The sequence below is a fragment of the Aulonocara sp. 'chitande type north' Nkhata Bay genome, linkage group LG17 (assembly GCF_057382095.1).
Source record: "Aulonocara sp. 'chitande type north' Nkhata Bay isolate Kocher_YH1m ecotype deep benthic linkage group LG17, A_spYH_male_GT1.1, whole genome shotgun sequence".
NCBI classification, from domain to species: domain Eukaryota; kingdom Metazoa; phylum Chordata; class Actinopteri; order Cichliformes; family Cichlidae; genus Aulonocara; species Aulonocara sp. 'chitande type north' Nkhata Bay.
In genome coordinates this window covers 16,548,429-16,563,963 of record NC_141360.1, presented here as the reverse complement: position 1 = coordinate 16,563,963, position 15,535 = coordinate 16,548,429, and positions in this window count along the sequence as shown.

Below are 15,535 nucleotides of genomic sequence, written 5' to 3'. Positions count from 1 at the left end.
AGTAAATTAACCAACAACACAGCAACACAATGTCACTGCTTCTGTTCTACTTCTGCACAGTCCTAAGCGTGTAATATCTCATCAACAAATGTAGGTTTGGAGCTTAGATCAGATGCTGCTGATCATAATAGTTAATTCTCCAAACTGAAGAAAGAATGAAAAATTACAATATCCTGCCTGTTTTAAAACACATACAAAATGTCCTAACTTCTGCTTAATACACCCAAAGATTGCTGCAACTGTGTTGACTGAAAAAGAATAATTCCTCTTCCCAAAAAATGACCTTCCTGCTGAGCCTGATGGAAAACATTACTCATAACAACAAAATAAGGAGGAATTTCTTCCCATCTGGAACTGGCATGAACAGCATGGAATATGTGTGTTTGATTCACTGTGATTATAATGGAGCAATGCAGGGTCATGTTCTTGGCATTAAACGAGACACTGAGATTTAGATTTCAGCAACCTACTTTCAAATGTATTTTAGTATAACAAAATGAGTATAACAGTTAAAATAACAGCATATATGTTACGTACAAACCCTTGCCTTTCTTCTATTTTTTAAGTGGGTTAAATGGCTTCTGAAGGACTCTTCCTTAAATGTCTAGTTTTTCTTTGGCCATTGGCTGCATTTTCATGTATTTCCAGTCCAGGTTTCTGTGACATTAGCCTTGATCTGGACCCTTAATACACACACGGGATGCGGCATTCCCAGCTCAGGATAACTCTTTATTATTCACTTTATGCAATGCTTGTGCCATTGCCTGCCTAGCTCCAGTCTATGTCCCCAGCTCCTCACTGTCATCTGCTGCCACACAAATCAGTCCCAGGATACTACTGTGTAAAATGGTAGAGGCAGAATTGGCTGATGTCTGCCAGCAGTGTTAGTCAGCTTCCCCTGGCACTGCTCCCTGAACCCACTGTGCCACCCATCCCCTGCAGCTGAGCTACAAATCACACCCTGAAGTCCGGCCCAACATGCTTACCTGTGGTAGTACCCAGTCCGCCCCCAAAACCATCTCACCTCTTTTGTTGTCTTGGAACATGGGCAGGATGCACTAGCTCCTGCTTTTTCTATATGAGAGTGCAGCTGCTCACCCTTTAAGTGGTACCCCAGACACTGTACCTCCCTCCATCCAACCGTAATCTTTTTCGGGTTGGTTATGAACAGTGGCGGTCCTAGCCTCTTTGGCGCCCTGGGCGAACACTCCTTCTGCCCCCCCCCCCCCCCCCCCCCCCCCCACACACACACACACATAAAACATATTAAGGATTGTACATTAACATAAAACGGCTAGCAGACAGCCATCATAATTCGTCATACAATAAGAACAGGACAAATCAACAACTGACAATGACTAATTAATATTAAAATCTGTAACATAATGTATTGTTTGGAGTTTAGTCTGTTACTGTTGCTATTTTTACCATTTCTTCTTGGAGCAACTGTAACCCACATAATTTCCTGAGCGATTAATAAAGTATTCTGATTCTGATTGTTTCAGGATGACCTGCCATTATCCAATGACACATCTGCTTACCTGTATCTTTTGCTCGTTTCTCCTCCTCTTCTTTTCTCTAAACTCAAACTGATGGCTTTGAACTTTTCTTGTCCATCTTCCATTGGTTTTAATTTTGCACTCCAGTATGAACACCCATCCCCTACAACCTACACCTTAGTTCACATATTCACTTTGTGTAGGGTTCAAATCATGAATACATAATGGGCTTGGATTTACATCATTATGGTAAATGGTCTGTATTTGTATAGTGCTTTACTAGTCCCTAAGGACCTCAAAGCGCTTTACACAACCAGTCATTCACACATTCACACACTGGTGATGGCAAGCTACATTGTAGCCACAGCCACCCTGGGGCGCACTGACAGAGGCGAGGCTGCCGGGCACTGGCGCCACCGGGCCCTCTGACCACCACCAGTAGGCAACGGATGAAGTGTCTTGCCCAAGGACACAACGACCGACGCTGTCCAAGCCGGGGCTCGAACCAGCAACCTTCCGATTACAAGGCCCAACTCTTGAGCCACGATTATGAATGAAATGTGCTCTATTTGGAAGCAGCCGGCCCCCCTCCCCTTTCAACAAGTTGTGTGTGAGACTTTAAATCATCAAACTGTAAATTATGAATTTTAAATATTGTATTGATCCCTTTACCTCGAGTCCTAAAGTGTATATTTATTTTCTTACTCTTCTTATATTTATTGTTTGTTTACTTGCACTGCTGTAACTGGAGCTTCGTCGTCTCGTCTCTCTATATACTGGACTGTATTTAGCGGAGATGTCAATAAAGTTTACTTTGACTTCAGCAGCGAGCAGGCGCACCGAGGAAAAACATCGGTGCAAATTATAAGTCTTTATCATAATGTCTGGTGTTTTTGTGTTTGTTGGTTTGTTTTTATTTTGCTTTATTTTGCGAGTTGGTTATTAGATGCTGCTCCATCCGGTCAGAGAATCCCCCGCCGCCCCACCCTCTCCTCCCTGTACCGCAAGCAGCAGGCGCACCTCGCAAATGGAGGGCGCCCTTACTCCCAGCAAATGGGTGATAGAAAACCGATCGGTGCCTATGCCATTCCCGATATGCGCTGGCATGACGTCGGGGCAGCATGAGTATGTGCATTTTCTTTTGATGCCACACCCCACCACGATGCCGCCCCGGGCAACCGCCCGTGTCACCCGTATCAAAAACCACTACTGGTTATGAACCCCGCCTGGCTCAAGGATTCTAGCACTTCATTAACTTTCTGCCAGATGTCACTGTGGATGATGACATTATCCCGGTAGGGATAATGTCAAGAACTATGGAGCCACACCAAGCATTGTACTTCCAACACTCCCATCTCCAACATAGCAGCCAATTCCTTCCAAACTATTTGCCTTTTATTTTCAGGTAACCTATAGGTCTGTGAATGCATCGTTTTGTTGGGGCAGTTTTAAAAATCGGGCTTTATGAGTTGGGTGTAACCGGGCGGAGGGAAGAACGCATCTGCAAAATACTGTTGCACTGCAGCAAGATCTGTTCTCTGGGGTGGTGTGAGAGGGTTACAGTAATGGGGTGAGGCGGGAATGGTAGAAATTGGCATTACAGGCGCCAGCTCATCTTGATTCGACCTCTTTCCATGCAAGAGTTTGAGGTGGTAAACCTGTATGGCTTTTCCCCAGTCCTACCACACCACTTCATAATCAAAGTCCGCATTTGTCGTGTGACCACAAAGGGTCCTTACCACTTGGTGAGTAATTGAGCTGGACAAAAGAAGCAGTACAAGTATTTGATCTCCTGTTGTAAATTGTCTGTGCCTAGTGACTGTTGTACAGGCACTGCTGACGTTCCTGGGCCTGGAACAAATTTTCCTGTGATAACCTACCCTGCATCCTTCAAAGTGTTATTCCGGAGCTCCACAAGCCCATCGGTCAGGAGGATTGTCTGCCAGTAAAATCTGTAAGGTGCAGAGGATTTAGAGAGTTGGGCACAGCTTCATCAGTGACAGTCAGCACCCACAATAAACCACTGGCCTTCCCAATGCCGAACACCTCTTTGAAAACAAACAGAAACCTCAGGTGTTCAGTCATTAAACAACTGTTTACTGTGGTATTAGTACTTTTCCTTTATCAGTAGACAGAGATCACTGTGGATGTTCACACACAGTTCATGCAACAGATTTGATTTTTTGGAGAACTTTAAGTGTCTCTTTTTTCTGCATATGTTATTGCTAGAAAATACCTGATTGTGGCGAACTCAGTCCCATATGTACATTTCTAAAAGTACACTAAGGAAGTTATGTAACGTCAACGGCACTATATCTGTCTGAGAATGTTCGATGACCTCTGACTCACAGTAACAAAGGGACTGACATCGATCTGTACTAATCTGTGAATTGGTGATTAATTTGCTGTGTCCGAATAAAATAGTGCTCAACTTTTTCAAGAAGAAACATGTCGCCATGCAATAATGTGATTCATTAATGTGTTTATTTATAATTTTTGGAGAACAATATAATTTTGACAATATTATTTATCTGGTTCTCACTCCCAGATAATACTGAAACTAGTCTAAAGCTAGACTGGGTATGGTTAGATTTTGGTTAGGGTTGGGCAGGTGGCGGTAAGGGTTAGGAGAAGATGAGGAACTGAAAGTTAGCTACAGTGCTGTGCTCTACAGTGATGGAATCATGACTGCGTGTGTTTGTAAAGTACAAGTGTATACATTAATTCAGAGTGATGTGGTACAACAAACACCTCATTTTATTGCTCTGACTGAGGTTTGAAAGCAGCGTCACCCAATTAGGTTTTCCCACAGTACACGCAGCTGTCCCCCTCCTCCGCATTGCTGTGGTATTGTGCTGTCTGGCAACATGTGGAGCCGCTCTCGAGGCCTAGTGCTCTAGGTGCCCTTGGAAGCTCCAGCCTCATGCTGGTTTCAATTCTATAACCTTTCAGATCACAGCATAATGACTCAAAATGGCTCACACATGCACATTATGCCCCGACGAATCATTTTTCCAACGAGCCAATTTACTCCAATGATTAAACCTTTTTTTCCTATGTGAGTCAGAGCAGAGAGCCAGGCGAGGCAGAAGTTTGGAGCATGTTTGTATGTGTGTGTATGTGTCATATGTGTTTGGAGGGAATCAAATACCGTGGGTTAAATAATTATATTGTGGCTAACATCGTAAGACATTTCTTGTAGTTGGTGAAAAAGGTTTAAACACATCTCAGGAAGAATTTTGTCCCACTGCAATTTACAGAAAGACTTTAAATTCTTTAGATTTCTTGGTTGCTGCTTGGGAACTTGACGTTTGAGTTCCCTCCACAGATTTTCTATAGGGCTGAGGGCTTCTCCACGACCATATTGCACTTCTTCTTTAGCTCACAAAGTTGTTGCCTGTGTCGTATGTTTTGAGATACTGTCAGAATGTCAATGCCTCAAAACCTCCTTCCCTCAACCAGAACCAGTTTTCTGGTTGAGAGTTCTCATCAGAATTAGAATCAGAATCAGAATCAGAAAGGGTTTTATTGCCAAATGTTGAGCAGGTTTACAACATTAGGAAATTGCTGCGGTGCTTCAGCGCAAACATACTGTCATAAATTACGCTTAAATAGACATGAAAATAAAAATAAGAATAAGAATTAAAAGTGCCAAGTAGATAGATATATACATGATATATACATGAGTGCAGGTGGTGATCAGTGCCAAAAATGGAATGATGCAGTGAACACAGCGTAGGGTCATGTGTTAGTGGTGGGAACAGTCATACGGTTATTGTTCATGTGTCCAACAGCAGAGGGGAAGAAACTGTTCTTATGGCGAGAGGTTCTGGTGCGAATGGACCGGAGCCTCCTGCCTGAGGGGAGCAGGTCAAACACATTCAACATTCAACACTGTATAGGGCTTTGGAGTTGACGTCACGCCGCAATGCATTGTGGGAGCGTAGCTCCATTTTCGGGGTCTACGAATCAAAACAAACACACTGTGTTGGAACGACGACGACAAGAAACATGCTTAAAAGCAGCTCAAAAGAAAACGGACGGTATAGAGACCGATTGCGTCCAGAGGCGAAGCAGCGGTACTTGAAAAAAAAAAATAGAGTGCATCGCAAATCTGGACCCATTTGAAATTATATCTATGGGGCGATCGTGGCTCAAGAGTTGGGAGTTCGCCTTGTAATCGGAAGGTTGCCAGTTCGAGCCCCGGCTTGGACAGTCTCGGTCGTTGTGTCCTTGGGCAAGACACTTCACCCGGTGGCGCCAGTGTCCGGCAGCCTCGCCTCTGTCAGTGCGCCCTAGGGTGGCTGTGGCTACAATGTAGCTGCCATCACCAGTGTGTGAATGGGTGGATGACTGGATATGTAAAGCGCTTTGGGGTCCTTAGGGACTAGCAAAGCGCTATATAAATACAGGCCATTTACCATTTATAAAAAGAAAACAATGCATTGCATCTGAGACAGACAAGGCAAGTGCCGATAATAAGCCAAAAAGGAAATATGATGAACCGCATCTTGCTGTTGTTTTCACAGTGATTATAGGAGATGAGGAGAGACTGGTGTGTATTTTATGTTTGAAAACTCTGGCAGCTGACAGTATGAGGGTCAACAAATGAATCAGAATCAGAATCAGTATACTTTATTAATCCCTAAGGAAATTATGTGGGCTATAGTTGCTCCAATACAGTAACAGTAACAGAGTAAACTAATTAAACAATACAATATGTTACAGATTTACAAATTAAAAAATAGCACTAATATATACAAGGATTAACAGAGGTGATTTAAAATAAATATCAAGAATATTGACAGGAATATTACAGAGTAGAAAAGAGCGTAACAAAAGGGTGTAACTACTTCAGTGTTTACATTGTATTAGATGGAGGAGTTGCACAGGGAGATGGCCACGGGCAGGAATGATTTCCTGTGTCGTTCAGTGGTGCTTTTTGGTAATCTCACTGAACGTGCTCCTGTGGCTAGCCAACACGTCATGGAGTGGGTGGGAGGTATTATCCAGCATTGTCTTTATCTTGGACAACATCTGGCTCTCCGACACCACCCAAATGGAGTCCAGCTCCATAACCACAACATTACTGGTCTTGCAGATCAGTTTATTTAGTCTGTTGGCACCTGCGACCCTCAATCTGCTGCCCCAGCATGCAACAGCATAGAGGATAACACTGGCCACAACAGACTCTTAGAAAATCCTGAGCATTGCCTGACAGATGTTGAAGGACCTCCGCATCCATCGGAAAATAGAGACGACTCCGGCTCCAAGGTATTTATAGTCCTCCACAATGTCCACACTGACCCCCTGGAATGAAACAGGGGTCAAGGGTTAGTTGGTCTTCCTAAAATCCACAATCAGTTCCTTGGTCTTTGCCACGTTGAGCTGGAGATGATTCTGCTTGCACCACGTGACAAAGGAGTCGACCACAGCCCGGTACTCTGACTCATCACCAGTGTTGATGTGAGTCATCATAAAACTTCTGATGATGGCGGGTCTCTGTGCAGGTTCTGAAGTCTGTGGTGTAGGGGGTGAAGAGGAAGGGGGAGAGGACAGTCCCTGTGGTGCCCCTGTGTGGCTGATCACGTGACGTCTTTGGTACAGGGATGAGGCATGGTGTCTTCCACAGCACTGGGACCCTCTGCAGACTCAGACTCAACATGAAGAGTCTATGAAAGACTCCTCACGCTGTGAGGCAAGGTGGCTTTCACGAGGTAAAGTGCTGACACGAGTCTTTGAGCTCAGAGGAGAAAGTCTGATGTTTTTCCAAGAGGAAGGCATGCATAAAGTTGCAAGCAAGTTTAATGGTGAAGACTTGTTCTTGAATTGCTGGTTGTCTGAGTGATGTCCAAAAAATGCTGTGGGCTTTATAAATAAATGGGAAACTTTTGTGAGAAAAAGTAGCCCGTTTTGGATGGAGCAGCTCTCGTTTCTAGAAATCTGGCCAAATTTATTAAGCCACCCAAAACGTGACCATAATGAGGACCAGGGACCAGAGGTGGAGTCTTAAACGCCTCTCTGCACCTTATCTCCTCCTGTTACTCCCTCAAAGCCCCATCTCCTTAGAGACATTGTCTGATCCCTAAATGAATGTATGTAGTGTTAATTTACTGGACTATACAGTGGTTGCTGCATTGTTCTCCAGTTGTATATATTATCATTTTCTTCTTCCTGATGCAAGTATTTAAGGGTTGTTCTTTACCACAAACTGTGTTTTGAGCCTCATGCTGATGCCACTACCAAAAAGGTTCAGCAAAGACTGTTCTTTAGAAGGAAAATGAAATCTTTTAATGTCTCATCTGAAATTTTGTCCTTGTTTTACAGAAGTTTTATTGAACATAACTCTGAAAAACAAGAAACAGTTGGGACTTTTGGTAAAAACTGCCATCAAAATCTCAGGGAGTTGGTAAGATGGGCTTTTAGCCATTTATAACAAGCATGTGCTGAGGAAGGCTCATTTTATTGTTAATTGTTTTAATCATCCGCTTCACAGTGAGTTTGACTTGTTGCCCTCTGGGCTGTCGTTTTAGAGTACCTGTGAGGAAGAGCAAAAGACTCCAGGTTTCTTTTATTCCTACTGCAATCCGTCTCCTTAACAGTGAATAACTGTCTTAGGACTTTTTATCATTGTTTTGTTTATTCTTATTGTTGCCCTTGCTGCTAAACTAATTTCCCCTTGTGGGACAATGAAGTATTGAATTGAATTGAATTATTTTTGTTGCTTTTCTCCATTTTTGCCATTTTGTAAAGTTAAAAAAAAAAAAACCCTCACATATTATTTTTGTTTTTGAATTTATTTATTTATTTTTTTGCTCTGCATTAGGCCTACAAACGTCTTTCAAGAGTTGGTAAGGTTTTGAGAAATAAAGATCAGGGAGTGGTGATGGGCAGACTATTTATGTTTTAACAAATATGAGAAAGGTTTTGATTGTTGTAGTGCCTTCTGCAAAGGTGACTCTGTGTAAAACCATTTTGAGATCTGCATTTACTGCGGTAAGAGTGACTTTGATGAAATGGAGAAAAGCAAAAATAATATTTGTAAACCTATAAGCATCAGAAAACAAACCAAAAATATATTGATACAATGTGAGAAAATTGCACCAACTATTTTAATCCAGTAAAGTCACACTACATACATTCAGCGGCCACTTTATTAGATATGCCTGAGCCAATGCTCATTACAGTAATTCTAATATCTAATCATCCTTTCGCATCGCAACTCAAAGCATTTAGTCATGTAGACATGGTCAAGACTGCCTGCTGAAGTTCACACCTCAGAATAAGGAAGAAAGATGATTGAATGGGAAATGTGGATGAGCAGCTGTGACACTAAACTGAAAGTATGTATTTCTATTTGTTGCAAGTCAGCCTCTAACAGTGTGTTACTGTATTTGCTCTTTCATACATATTTGAAAAAAGTTTGAAGTAATTTGATTGAAAAAACTGATGCAATGCTGGAAAACATTTAGGAAAGTGAGCAATCTATACCTGGGACCGACAAAAGTACAAACGGTTCTGATAAGTTGTCAGTTTCAAGTGAGAAGTGCATCAACACCTTAACAAAGGACTTTAGTTGTGATTTGTATGTAGAAACAATAGCAGCGTGTGTCTAAAAACCACGAGAACGCACTAGGGATTTGAGAACTGCTTTAGAATAATGAGAATGACTTTTCCTTACAGTATTACTGGATGACATTTGTTTTAAATAAAATTGCAGGAAATGATGAAAAGTATTGCTTATAGCTATAAGGCTGAGTTTAAGAAAATCATCAAGAAACTAGAGGTGGCAAATTGGCTGGACCCTCACCAGAAAGGATACTCATGCTGTCTCTCTCTCTCTCTCTCTCTCTCTCTCTCTCTCTCTCTCTCTCACACACACACACACACACACACACACACACACACACACACGTAACTGTCCTCAAAATGAAACTGAATAATAAACTGTTGGCATCAAACCACAACTTATTATGAAAGCTGAACCCCCACCAGCAGAAATGAGCACTGCCTTCCTAGATCAAGAGGCAGGAAATACCTGCTGAAGGACTGACTTTCAGGTACCAGCAGATTGACTGGAGCAACTAATGGCTCCAGCAGTGGGCCTGTTTCTCTGCCCTTATTCTCATGAATTATCACAACTCAACCAGAACAAGGCCAAACACACACGTGTACATGGATATATAATGTGCTTAAGAAGTATTTCAGTGCCAAAACCCACTCATTTTTAGCACACATACAACATGCAATGCAAATAACTTTATGTTTAAACACAACTCTCATCCCTTCAAACGTTAATGGTGTTTTTTTCCCTGTATCAATGACACTTGAACATGTGACACAGTTCCTGTTTTTCTTGATTGCTTTGATGCAATTCTCACATCTTAATGTAGTTCTCAAAACAGCTGAGGCATACTTGTCTTTGTAAAAGATATTAAAACAGCTAAAACCTTCTTCACATGTCAAATCCATTCAATTCACCACTGTTTTATCACTTAGCCAAAACAGTGGTTTTGCCTCTTATAGTTACAAGAAGCTATGACTTTGAAAAGAGTACCTCAGATATGTAGCCCTAATGCAGAGTAAAAAGCTTTCAGACAAAAATAAAATAATGAAACAGAAAATAAAGAAAACTAAAACAATACAGGAGAAACTATGTGCATCTGCAAAGGCACAAATAAAAAATGCAACTTTAAGACCAAGAACTGTGTACTAAAGTGTAGTCATAACGCATTCATTACATGTACCACGTATACTGGTGTGTAAGTAACAGTGCCCTGACATGCACCTGTGATACAAGACGGCCATTGTGTGTTCCTTTTTGTTTCAACCAAGCCTCTTCTGAGAACGTAAGTTTCTATTTGCTTTTAGTTGAAGGACAGTTTCAGTTCTACCATTTGGTTGAAAAGACTAATGCAGCGCTAGACAGCATTAAGAGATCTGTAACTCTGACAAATATACTGCTTTGGTTAGTCGTCAGATTCAGATCAGAACATAGTACCAAAATGTTTTTAGTAGTAAAGTTTGTGTAGAAAAAACTGCAATGTGTACAAACACAGAACATGTCAGGGCATGTAGCAGAAAGAGGATGCAAATATAGGACTCCTGAGGCAGGCTCAGAGAAAAAAATTATTTAAGTCAAAAACATAAGGTAAACAGTAGAATTCAACTCTTCAACTAAAACAAGATAAAACACAACACTGGGCAGTAGGAAAAAAGGTTAAAAGACACACTCTCTGTGTGAAACTGGAGCGCCAGGTTTATATTTGTAAAAATCAATCACAATATGCAAACTCTAAAGCAGGGGTGGGGAACTCCAGGACTCAAGGGCTGGTGTCCTGCAGGTTTTAGATATCATCCTGGGTCATCATCTGAATCAAATGATTAGTTCATTACCAGGTCTCTGGAGAACTTCAAGACATGTCGAGGAGGTCATTCAGCCATTTGAATCAGCTGTGTTGAATCAAGGACACATCTAAGACCTGCAGGACACCGGCCCTTGAGGCCTGGAGTTCTCCCACCCCTGCTCTGATGGATGCATCAGAGAGCAACTTGGGTGAGTCTCCTGACAAAGAAATTTGGCATGGAGACTGGGGCAGCCAGGGATTAAACCACCAACCTTCAAATTAGCAGATGACCTATTCTACTTCATGAGCTGCGCTTCAAAAATGAGTGATGCATTTCCTCACTCACATTAGATATTCTCATTGTTTTTAAACTGCTATTGTTTCTGCACATACTTCACTACTAAAAATATTTGTTACTGTCTCACTTGAATCTGATAACTCATCAAAAACAGTTTTTCAATCACAACTCGAGCTCGCTCACTTTCCTGTCCAACATTGCATCAGTGTTTTTAGTCAAATTCATTTTTTCTAAAGTGGATCAAAGAGCAAACACAATACCACATTGTCAGAGGTTTACTTTTAACAAATAAGAAATAGATACTTTCAGTCTCCTGTCACAGCTGCACATCCAATTTTCCTGTTCAAGCACATGCCAGGGATGCTCTACTGGACTGAGATCTGGTGACTGTGGAGTACAGCTTTTTTCAATCTTTGGTTTACAAATTTTGGTGAGTGCATACTCAGTTTCTTCTTTCTAGGTGACAGGTGTGGCCCCCAGTGTGGTGTTGTTGTAGCCCATCTGCTTCAAAATCAGATGTGTTTAGCTTTCTGGTCTACCTTCCTTGTTTGTAATGAGTGGTTATTTGAGTTAGTGGTGCAGCTTAAAGTAATCCACAATAAACAGGACAGTAAGTGTTGTCTTCTCTGACATTAAGGTATTTACATCCAGAAACTGCTGCTCACTGGATAGTTTCTGGTTGGGTGGAAAAATCCCAGTACGTCAACACTGTTTGAAATACTCACACCTGCTTGTCTGGCCACATTAAGTCAACTTTCTCTCTTATTGAGATGCTTGACTTGAACTGTTGCCACACAGCAAGAAGGTTCTGAGTTCAATTCCACCATCAGGCTGGTATTTTTCTGTGTGGAGTTTTTATGTTCTGGGTTCTTTCTGGGTGCGCCAGCTTCCTCCCACAGTCCAAAGACATGGATAGGTTAAGTGGAAACTCTAAATTGCCCTTGGTTGTCTGTGTCTATATGGTAGCCCTGTGACAGACTGGCGACCTATCCAGGGTGTACTCTCGACAGATAGCTGGCATAGGCTCCAGTCCCTCGTGACCCTGAAAAGGATGTTTTGAGCTGCTGTTGATGTGAAAGGCTGATTAGATATTTGGGCTGGCTGTAGAGGAGGTCATCTAATAATCGGAAGGTTGGTCTGGGTGTTGGTGTATGCTAAATGGGCAAGATTGTAACCCCAGGATGCTCCCTGATGATGAAGAGTATGAATGTGTGTGACTGTTAGAAAAGCACTTTCATGTGTTTCAAGTTTTTGTGTGAAGGAGACAAATTACGTTGTATCAGCACTTGTTGTGTTTATGTAGAGAGAAAACTGCTGTATAAGAATGAGTGGATTACTGTAGCGAGCAGTGTGGAACAGGCATACATAATAAAGTGGTTGATGAATGTTTATAGCATGACTATGCAGCAGTTGAGTTTTTTTTACTGGCACTTGTAATGGCTCAAAGTTGTTACTGCAGTGCCAAAACTGTATCTCTGTTCTAAAACTTCTCTCAATCCTCATGTTGAGTGTTTAAAAAGAAGCCCCACCTATTACTTTCTGAAATGCATTTTTCTGGATTTGTTGTTGTTGTTGTTCTGTCTCTCACAGTTCAAATAAACCTACAATTAAAATTATAGACTGATCGTTTATTTGTTAGTGGGCAAAATTACAAAATCAGCAGGGGTTCAAAAATTTTTTTCCGTGACTGTATAACTGTTTTAATGAAATAAAGCAGAAATTAACTGAAATGAGCTTACTTTGCCCAGCTTTGTGCACACAGTGAATAACTTCTCTCTCCTCAATCTCTCCTCAAAGTAAAAGTGCCACTTTCTTAGATTAATGCCTGAATGTTGCAATGGGCTATTAAAACTTAAAAGTGATGCATACATACATGTATGTGACGCAGTAACATAGTATGTAGGATAGCTCATGATCTGATGGTACATAAAGTTTTGTGTTCTTCTGCAGATTGTATAGGTCAGCTGTTCCACAGTGATGTCAGGTTTATGTGGTTGAGAAGTTTGTAATTATGCAGCTCTCCTCAGGATAAATCTTGAGCTGCACCTGAATCCTAATCCTCAGAACCCAGTCCACAGTCCTCTGCGCTTTCTATCAGAAATGTTATTTCTTAGATCAAAAGAATATTGATTTCCGTTTTTCCTCCACTCTTTTATCTAAATTACCTCACGGTTTTCAGAGAGAAACACTTGAAACCTGAGCTTACACTGGATCACTTTGGTTAGCATCCCTGCAGCACTTTCTCCTAGGCTCTCTCCTCGAGATCTTTGCACCACCGCTTTGCATTCTTTTGACAAAACAGGAGGAGTTTTCAGCTCTCACTCTGTCTGTTCTGTAGTTTTTCTACTTCATGTTAATTACAGCTGATTTATTTCTTAACAATTGCACTAAAAAAATGAAATTGGCTTGCAATAACATATAAATTTATGTATAACATACATGCTTATGTGTTATTGTAGGGTCTAACTTGTAACATAAAGCTGTTGTCATGATTTGGTGCTGTATAAGTAAAATTGAATTGAATAGTTGTTATGTTTACAAACGTCTAACTTGTATTTCGAACAAAATGATTTTATGTTTCTATGATGAAATCATATATATTATTTGCATAAAATTCAACAACTTAACACTTTTTAAATGTATTCTTGTTGAGATGACACGATAAAAGCTTGCAGGAGTGGTTGCCTGGACTCTGGGGTGATAAGAGGCAGAAAAGCACACACACACACCACGTTTATGATATTGCTATTTATTGTGGTTTAACCTGTCAAGGACAAAAATATAAAGAAATTCTGTATCAAGCCTTGTAATCATAGCTTTTCTACTTTTTTAAAGTATGGAGTGAAAGCTTGATGGCTTGGTGTGCAGCATTGTTGCCTCACAGAAAAGTCCTGAGTTTGAATCCACCAACTGCCTGTGGCCTTCCTGTGTGAAGTTTGGTGGGTTCTCTCCAGTTACTCTTCCTGCTCCCAAAATAATGTTAGTGTGATTAGGTTAGCTGACGATTCTAAATTGCCCCAAAGTGTGAATATGAGTATGTATTGTTGTCTTCTCTGTGTGTTAGCCCTGTGACAGACTGGCAACCTGTCCAGGGTGTACCCCGCCTCTTGCCCTATGTCAGTTGGGATAGGTTCCAGTAAACCCCCCAACCCCGTGACCCTGGCAGTGGCAGCTATGTGAAAGTTTTTTATAAATCCACTAAAGTTTATGTTAAACAAACTCTAGACTTTGTTGAACACAAAAAACAACTCTTTAAATGAACTTAAAATAATCATAGGAAGAATTTGCACATTAATAAATGACTTTCTATTAGCATTAAGCATGTTTGTTGGACTAACTTAATTTGCATGGGTTGGATCAACTCAGATAAATTAAGTTGGACTTAACTGCGCTATATAAGTTGATTCATCATTAAGTTGGAATAACTAAATTGTATAACGATAAAATGAAGCAATAAAATCACGTGGAAATCCTTTGCATGGCTTTTTTATGTTCATTCAAATAGTTATTTTTCACGACCCCTCAAAAAAATTCTGTGATTAAATTGCTTTATTTATATTTATAATAGCATTATGCAATTCTGGTTAGGAGGCCTAGGAGGCCTAGGAGGTAGCGCTGCTCTGTACCCTGTCCGGGTTTTGACAGATTATATCAGGCACACCCAGACCATTAGGAAAACACACCAGTTTTTTGTCTGTTTTAACCATGGGGTTGTGGGCAGACCCTTGTAAAAGCCCAGACTGTCCCAATGGCACGTGTGGAGCTGCAATGTGGTCACGCAAGTCACCCTCACCAGATTATACTATCTTAATGTGGTTGTCAGCTCCTCTTTTGGAGAGCATCTCAGTCGTGGCCAACTGAAAAGGGCATAGTCTCCATGGTTGGCCTGGTATCTTAAATGCTGAACACAGCAGACGCTTCGTTATAGCTTTTCCCCTGTATCTTGCAGGACATTCTTGTTGACAGTCTTTTGTCTTAAAGACTGATAGCCCGTCTTTCTCTCTGGCTTGGTCTTCACATGAAGACCACATAAACATGAACATGTTTTTAAGGTTCAAGTTTATTTTTTTTAAGTTTGAAGCAACAGTCATTTCCTTGAGGTTTCCTTTTTCTAACCGATCACTTAAACAAAAAGAGGGAAAGGAGACAAAGAGGGATTTATCGTCTCCTTTCCCTCTTTTTGTTTAAGTGATCGAATCCCTCTTTCAGTCTGCAATGATTCCTGTGTCTGTTCCTCCCACCCAGAAAAGCAGAGCAGAATTTTTCTTAACACTTCAACCTTACGTGAAGCGTTTGCATTTTAAGGAAGACATGGTGTGAACTTTCAAGAGCCCACTAAAGAAGTTCATGATGAAGGGATATAATGAGGGATACATTATTCAGTCATGTTC